The sequence below is a fragment of the Oncorhynchus keta genome, unplaced genomic scaffold, assembly GCF_023373465.1.
Source record: "Oncorhynchus keta strain PuntledgeMale-10-30-2019 unplaced genomic scaffold, Oket_V2 Un_contig_6562_pilon_pilon, whole genome shotgun sequence".
Lineage (NCBI taxonomy): Eukaryota > Metazoa > Chordata > Actinopteri > Salmoniformes > Salmonidae > Oncorhynchus > Oncorhynchus keta.
Window position 1 is genome coordinate 38869 of NW_026288928.1, and position 8259 is coordinate 47127.

General features: G+C 30.4%; 1 pseudogene; it reads left to right on the forward strand.

Annotated features, from left to right (window-relative positions):
* LOC127925988 (nuclear distribution protein nudE homolog 1-like) overlaps window positions 1-7852 on the forward strand; it is a 30910-nt pseudogene extending 23058 nt beyond the window's left edge.
* Window positions 7853-8259: the final 407 nt, after the last annotated feature.

Sequence of the window (8259 nt, forward strand, 5' to 3'; positions counted from 1 at the left end):
CTAATGAACAAATATAAAGCGGATTCAGTAGTCTACATGATATTAATGAAGAAATATAAAGCTGATTCAGTAGTCTACGTGATATTAATGAACAAATATAAAGCTGATTCAGTAGTCTAATGAACAAATATAAAGCTGATTCAGTAGTCTACATGATATTAATGGACAAATATAAAGCTGATTCAGTAGTCTACATGATATTAATGAACAAATCTAAAGCTGATTCAGTAGTCTACATGATATTAATGAACAAATATAAAGCTGATTCAGTAGTCTACAACCTAATGAACAAATATAAAGCTGATTCAGTAGTCTACATGATATTAATGGACAAATCTAAAGCTGATTCAGTAGTCTACATGATATTAATGAACAAATATAAAGCTGATTCAGTAGTCTACGTGATATTAATGAACAAATCTAAAGCTGATTCAGTAGTCTACATGATATTAATGAACAAATATAAAGCTGATTCAGTAGTCTACATGATATTAATGGACAAATATAAAGCTGATTCAGTAGTCTACAACCTAATGAACAAATCTAAAGCTGATTCAGTAGTCTACATGATATTAATGGACAAATATAAAGCTGATTCAGTAGTCTACAACCTAATGAACAAATATAAAGCTGATTCAGTAGTCTACATGATATTAATGGACAAATCTAAAGCTGATTCAGTAGTCTACATGATATTAATGGACAAATCTAAAGCTGATTCAGTAGTCTACATGATATTAATGAACAAATCTAGAGCTGATTCAGTAGTCTAATGAACAAATATAAAGCTGATTCAGTAGTCTACATGATATTAATGGACAAATATAAAGCTGATTCAGTAGTCTACAACCTAATGAACAAATCTAAAGCTGATTCAGTAGTCTACATGATATTAATGAACAAATCTAGAGCTGATTCAGTAGTCTAATGAACAAATATAAAGCTGATTCAGTAGTCTACATGATATTAATGAACAAATATAAAGCTGATTCAGTAGTCTACATGATATTAATGAAGAAATATAAAGCTGATTCAGTAGTCTACGTGATATTAATGAACAAATCTAAAGCTGATTCAGTAGTCTACGTGATATTAATGAACAAATCTAAAGCTGATTCAGTAGTCTACATGATATTAATGGACAAATATAAAGCTGATTCAGTAGTCTACGTGATATTAATGAACAAATCTAAAGCTGATTCAGTAGTCTACGTGATATTAATGAACAAATCTAAAGCTGATTCAGTAGTCTACATGATATTAATGGACAAATATAAAGCTGATTCAGTAGTCTACGTGATATTAATGAACAAATATAAAGCTGATTCAGTAGTCTACATGATATTAATGAACAAATATAAAGCTGATTCAGTAGTCTACGTGATATTAATGGACAAATATAAAGCTGATTCAGTAGTCTACGTGATATTAATGAACAAATATAAAGCTGATTCAGTAGTCTACATGATATTAATGAACAAATATAAAGCTGATTCAGTAGTCTACATGATATTAATGAACAAATATAAAGCTGATTCAGTAGTCTACGTGATATTAATGAACAAATATAAAGCTGATTCAGTAGTCTACGTGATATTAATTAACAAATCTAAAGCTGATTCAGTAGTCTACATGATATTAATGAACAAATCTAAAGCTGATTCAGTAGTCTACATGATATTAATGGACAAATATAAAGCTGATTCAGTAGTCTACATGATATTAATGGACAAATATAAAGCTGATTCAGTAGTCTACATGATATTAATGAACAAATATAAAGCTGATTCAGTAGTCTACATGATATTAATGAAGAAATATAAAGCTGATTCAGTAGTCTACATGATATTAATGAAGAAATCTAAAGCTGATTCAGTAGTCTACATGATATTAATGAACAAATATAAAGCTGATTCAGTAGTCTACGTGATATTAATGGACAAATATAAAGCTGATTCAGTAGTCTACATGATATTAATGAACAAATATAAAGCTGATTCAGTAGTCTACAACCTAATGAAGAAATATAAAGCTGATTCAGTAGTCTACATGATATTAATGAACAAATCTAAAGCTGATTCAGTAGTCTACAACCTAATGAAGAAATCTAAAGCTGATTCAGTAGTCTACATGATATTAATGAAGAAATATAAAGCTGATTCAGTAGTCTACAACCTAATGAACAAATATAAAGCTGATTCAGTAGTCTACAACCTAATGAACAAATCTAAAGCTGATTCAGTAGTCTACAACCTAATGAACAAATATAAAGCTGATTCAGTAGTCTACGTGATATTAATGAAGAAATATAAAGCTGATTCAGTAGTCTACATGATATTAATGAAGAAATATAAAGCTGATTCAGTAGTCTACATGATATTAATGGACAAATCTAAAGCTGATTCAGTAGTCTACAACCTAATGAACAAATATAAAGCTGATTCAGTAGTCTACATGATATTAATGAACAAATCTAAAGCTGATTCAGTAGTCTACATGATATTAATGAACAAATATAAAGCTGATTCAGTAGTCTACATGATATTAATGAACAAATCTAGAGCTGATTCAGTAGTCTACATGATATTAATGGACAAATATAAAGCTGATTCAGTAGTCTACAACCTAATGAACAAATATAAAGCTGATTCAGTAGTCTACAACCTAATGAACAAATATAAAGCTGATTCAGTAGTCTACATGATATTAATGGACAAATATAAAGCTGATTCAGTAGTCTACAACCTAATGAACAAATATAAAGCTGATTCAGTAGTCTACAACCTAATGAACAAATATAAAGCTGATTCAGTAGTCTACAACCTAATGAACAAATATAAAGCTGATTCAGTAGTCTACGTGATATTAATGAAGAAATATAAAGCTGATTCAGTAGTCTACATGATATTAATGAACAAATCTAAAGCTGATTCAGTAGTCTACATGATATTAATGAACAAATATAAAGCTGATTCAGTAGTCTACATGATATTAATGGACAAATATAAAGCTGATTCAGTAGTCTACATGATATTAATGAACAAATATAAAGCTGATTCAGTAGTCTACATGATATTAATGAAGAAATCTAAAGCTGATTCAGTAGTCTACGTGATATTAATGAAGAAATATAAAGCTGATTCAGTAGTCTACGTGATATTAATGAAGAAATATAAAGCTGATTCAGTAGTCTACATGATATTAATGAACAAATCTAGAGCTGATTCAGTAGTCTACATGATATTAATGAACAAATCTAAAGCTGATTCAGTAGCCTAATGAAGAAATATAAAGCTGATTCAGTAGTCTACATGATATTAATGAACAAATCTAAAGCTGATTCAGTAGCCTAATGAAGAAATATAAAGCTGATTCAGTAGTCTACATGATATTAATGAACAAATATAAAGCTGATTCAGTAGTCTACATGATATTAATGGACAAATATAAAGCTGATTCAGTAGCCTACATGATATTAATGGACAAATATAAAGCTGATTCAGTAGTCTAATGAACAAATCTAAAGCTGATTCAGTAGTCTACATGATATTAATGGACAAATATAAAGCTGATTCAGTAGTCTACATGATATTAATGAAGAAATATAAAGCTGATTCAGTAGTCTACATGATATTAATGAACAAATCTAAAGCTGATTCAGTAGTCTACAACCTAATGAACAAATATAAAGCTGATTCAGTAGTCTACATGATATTAATGGACAAATCTAAAGCTGATTCAGTAGTCTACAACCTAATGAACAAATATAAAGCTGATTCAGTAGTCTACATGATATTAATGGACAAATCTAAAGCTGATTCAGTAGTCTACAACCTAATGAACAAATATAAAGCTGATTCAGTAGCCTAATGAAGAAATATAAAGCTGATTCAGTAGCCTAATGAACAAATCTAAAGCTGATTCAGTAGTCTACATGATATTAATGGACAAATATAAAGCTGATTCAGTAGTCTACATGATATTAATGAACAAATATAAAGCTGATTCAGTAGTCTACGTGATATTAATGAACAAATCTAAAGCTGATTCAGTAGTCTACATGATATTAATGAAGAAATATAAAGCTGATTCAGTAGTCTACATGATATTAATGAACAAATATAAAGCTGATTCAGTAGCCTAATGAAGAAATATAAAGCTGATTCAGTAGTCTACATGATATTAATGAACAAATATAAAGCTGATTCAGTAGCCTAATGAAGAAATATAAAGCTGATTCAGTAGCCTAATGAACAAATCTAAAGCTGATTCAGTAGTCTACATGATATTAATGGACAAATATAAAGCTGATTCAGTAGTCTACATGATATTAATGAACAAATATAAAGCTGATTCAGTAGTCTACATGATATTAATGAACAAATATAAAGCTGATTCAGTAGTCTACATGATATTAATGAACAAATATAAAGCTGATTCAGTAGCCTAATGAAGAAATATAAAGCTGATTCAGTAGCCTAATGAACAAATCTAAAGCTGATTCAGTAGTCTACATGATATTAATGGACAAATATAAAGCTGATTCAGTAGTCTACATGATATTAATGAACAAATATAAAGCTGATTCAGTAGTCTACGTGATATTAATGAACAAATCTAAAGCTGATTCAGTAGTCTACATGATATTAATGAAGAAATATAAAGCTGATTCAGTAGTCTACATGATATTAATGAACAAATATAAAGCTGATTCAGTAGTCTACATGATATTAATGAACAAATATAAAGCTGATTCAGTAGTCTACATGATATTAATGGACAAATATAAAGCTGATTCAGTAGTCTACAACCTAATGAAGAAATATAAAGCTGATTCAGTAGTCTACATGATATTAATGAACAAATCTAAAGCTGATTCAGTAGTCTACATGATATTAATGAACAAATATAAAGCTGATTCAGTAGTCTACGTGATATTAATGAACAAATCTAAAGCTGATTCAGTAGTCTACATGATATTAATGAACAAATATAAAGCTGATTCAGTAGTCTACATGATATTAATGGACAAATCTAAAGCTGATTCAGTAGTCTACAACCTAATGAACAAATATAAAGCTGATTCAGTAGTCTACATGATATTAATGGACAAATCTAAAGCTGATTCAGTAGTCTACAACCTAATGAACAAATATAAAGCTGATTCAGTAGCCTAATGAAGAAATATAAAGCTGATTCAGTAGCCTAATGAACAAATCTAAAGCTGATTCAGTAGTCTACATGATATTAATGGACAAATATAAAGCTGATTCAGTAGTCTACATGATATTAATGAACAAATATAAAGCTGATTCAGTAGTCTACGTGATATTAATGAACAAATCTAAAGCTGATTCAGTAGTCTACATGATATTAATGAAGAAATATAAAGCTGATTCAGTAGTCTACATGATATTAATGAACAAATATAAAGCTGATTCAGTAGCCTAATGAAGAAATATAAAGCTGATTCAGTAGTCTACATGATATTAATGAACAAATATAAAGCTGATTCAGTAGCCTAATGAAGAAATATAAAGCTGATTCAGTAGCCTAATGAACAAATCTAAAGCTGATTCAGTAGTCTACATGATATTAATGGACAAATATAAAGCTGATTCAGTAGTCTACATGATATTAATGAACAAATATAAAGCTGATTCAGTAGTCTACGTGATATTAATGAACAAATCTAAAGCTGATTCAGTAGTCTACATGATATTAATGAAGAAATATAAAGCTGATTCAGTAGTCTACATGATATTAATGAACAAATATAAAGCTGATTCAGTAGTCTACATGATATTAATGAACAAATATAAAGCTGATTCAGTAGTCTACATGATATTAATGGACAAATATAAAGCTGATTCAGTAGTCTACAACCTAATGAAGAAATATAAAGCTGATTCAGTAGTCTACATGATATTAATGAACAAATCTAAAGCTGATTCAGTAGTCTACATGATATTAATGAACAAATATAAAGCTGATTCAGTAGTCTACGTGATATTAATGAACAAATCTAAAGCTGATTCAGTAGTCTACATGATATTAATGAACAAATATAAAGCTGATTCAGTAGTCTACATGATATTAATGGACAAATATAAAGCTGATTCAGTAGTCTACAACCTAATGAAGAAATATAAAGCTGATTCAGTAGTCTACGTGATATTAATGAAGAAATATAAAGCTGATTCAGTAGTCTACAACCTAATGAAGAAATATAAAGCTGATTCAGTAGTCTACATGATATTAATGAACAAATATAAAGCTGATTCAGTAGTCTACAACCTAATGAAGAAATATAAAGCTGATTCAGTAGCCTACAACCTAATGAACAAATATAAAGCTGATTCAGTAGTCTACATGATATTAATGGACAAATATAAAGCTGATTCAGTAGTCTACAACCTAATGAAGAAATATAAAGCTGATTCAGTAGCCTACAACCTAATGAACAAATATAAAGCTGATTCAGTAGTCTACAACCTAATGAAGAAATATAAAGCTGATTCAGTAGCCTACAACCTAATGAACAAATATAAAGCTGATTCAGTAGTCTACATGATATTAATGGACAAATATAAAGCTGATTCAGTAGTCTACAACCTAATGAAGAAATATAAAGCTGATTCAGTAGCCTACAACCTAATGAACAAATATAAAGCTGATTCAGTAGTCTACAACCTAATGAACAAATCTAAAGCTGATTCAGTAGTCTACAACCTAATGAAGAAATATAAAGCTGATTCAGTAGTCTACATGATATTAATGGACAAATATAAAGCTGATTCAGTAGTCTACAACCTAATGAACAAATATAAAGCTGATTCAGTAGTCTACAACCTAATGAACAAATATAAAGCTGATTCAGTAGTCTACATGATATTAATGAACAAATATAAAGCTGATTCAGTAGTCTACAACCTAATGAAGAAATATAAAGCTGATTCAGTAGTCTACAACCTAATGAAGAAATATAAAGCTGATTCAGTAGTCTACAACCTAATGAAGAAATATAAAGCTGATTCAGTAGTCTACAACCTAATGAAGAAATATAAAGCTGATTCAGTAGTCTACATGATATTAATGAACAAATATAAAGCTGATTCAGTAGTCTACATGATATTAATGAACACATCTAAAGCTGATTCAGTAGTCTACATGATATTAATGAACAAATATAAAGCTGATTCAGTAGTCTACGTGATATTAATGAACAAATATAAAGCTGATTCAGTAGTCTACATGATATTAATGAACAAATATAAAGCTGATTCAGTAGTCTACATGATATTAATGAACAAATATAAAGCTGATTCAGTAGTCTACATGATATTAATGAACAAATATAAAGCTGATTCAGTAGTCTACGTGATATTAATGGACAAATATAAAGCTGATTCAGTAGTCTACATGATATTAATGGACAAATATAAAGCTGATTCAGTAGTCTACATGATATTAATGAACAAATATAAAGCTGATTCAGTAGTCTACATGATATTAATGAACAAATATAAAGCTGATTCAGTAGTCTACATGATATTAATGAACAAATATAAAGCTGATTCAGTAGTCTACATGATATTAATGAACAAATATAAAGCTGATTCAGTAGTCTACGTGATATTAATGAACGATGATGATCCTGATCCTACAAGGCCTATTGGGGAAGGACAGTCTGAAAATAGCCTGAGTTGGAGTCTGAAACGTTCTGTTAGTCGTAGTGTGCTGTTAAAGTAATCTGTTTCTGTTGTGTGTTACAGAATGGTGAAGATGTTAGACTTCGGACCAGGACCCAAAATTATTCTGTGAACCCCCTGCCCCCTCCGCCCTAGCCCCCTGCCCTAGCCCCCCTGCCCTAGCCCCACACCTCATCAACCCCCTGCCCTAGCCCCACACCTCATCAACCCCTCCATATCTATCAGGGTCGTGTTCACTAGACACCGAATGGTGCTAAACTGGCTGAAACGGGAAGGACTAACTGAACTTGTCCAATAAACTGTTCTTTTTTTTTTTTTTTTGTGCAAAACCTGTTCTGTTGCAAAACGTTTTGCTGCAGTTAGCTACAGCATGCACTAATGAATGTGTCCCTAGGTCACCAGGCTTGTATCCCAGCTTTCAGCTTTCAATGGGGTTTCAATGTGCTAGTGTACAGCTCTCACTCTGGAATGGAATGGACCAGATCACTGGACATCACAGAAGTGAGTCTAGAGTTCTAGAACTGTTCTAGAATGTCAATGGAACGTC